Source organism: Pituophis catenifer, unplaced genomic scaffold, assembly GCF_029215685.1.
Source record: "Pituophis catenifer annectens isolate HBS135680 unplaced genomic scaffold, rPitCat1.0.hap2 SCAF_1, whole genome shotgun sequence".
Taxonomy (NCBI): domain Eukaryota; kingdom Metazoa; phylum Chordata; class Lepidosauria; order Squamata; family Colubridae; genus Pituophis; species Pituophis catenifer.
In genome coordinates this window covers 253,759,418-253,760,238 of record NW_027256881.1, presented here as the reverse complement: position 1 = coordinate 253,760,238, position 821 = coordinate 253,759,418, and positions in this window count along the sequence as shown.

Sequence of the window (821 nt, the reverse complement as noted above, 5' to 3'; positions counted from 1 at the left end):
TTAGCCACTATACCTTTTCTAATTTATTTGATATATTGAATTGCTCCATCACACTAAGCATTCACAATCACTAGGGATTTCCTTATTTTTCTCTTTTACAACTTTTTTTTGATACTTTTTGAAACCTTTCTGTAAAATCGATGCTTCCTTTCTTGTGGCTGTATTATGTCAAATTGTTACACAAGAACCCATATTTTGAGTTCTCTACAGTTGCTCTCAAGCACAGATGCAATGAATTAAAATAGAAATAAGAACACTTGCTTCACTCTTCGTTCTTGTTACTCTTTAAAGAAGAAAGGGACTGTTGCAAAGTGCCTGTTTGTATAATTTAGATCAGGAGTCCCCAACCCCTAGTCTCTGGACTGGCACTGGTCCGCGGCATGCCAGAAACCAGTCCAGTCCGCACAAATAAGAAAAGCCACATCCACAGCATGCAAGTAACACATGAAACCATGCCCCCTTTGGTCTGTGGAAAAACCTCTCTCCACAGAACCAGTCCCTGGTGCCCAAAAAGGTTGGAGGCCACTGATTTAGATCCTGGAAAACACAAACTATGAATATGATAATAGAGGGGACACAGCGTAAGCAATATCATCTCATTTTTCTTCCTTTTACTTAGAGTTTATATGTATGTACTCCAAATGATCAAACAAAGATAAAGAGAAATTGTCTCTCATATATAACATGATGGTAGACGTTAAGTAGAAACACCAGTTTTAATTCCTTTAATATTGAACAACCAAAGGTTTCATTTTATACATAATCCAATTCAAAGACAATATAATAGCAATTCTGGCAATTGTCTGTATTTACAACCAGTG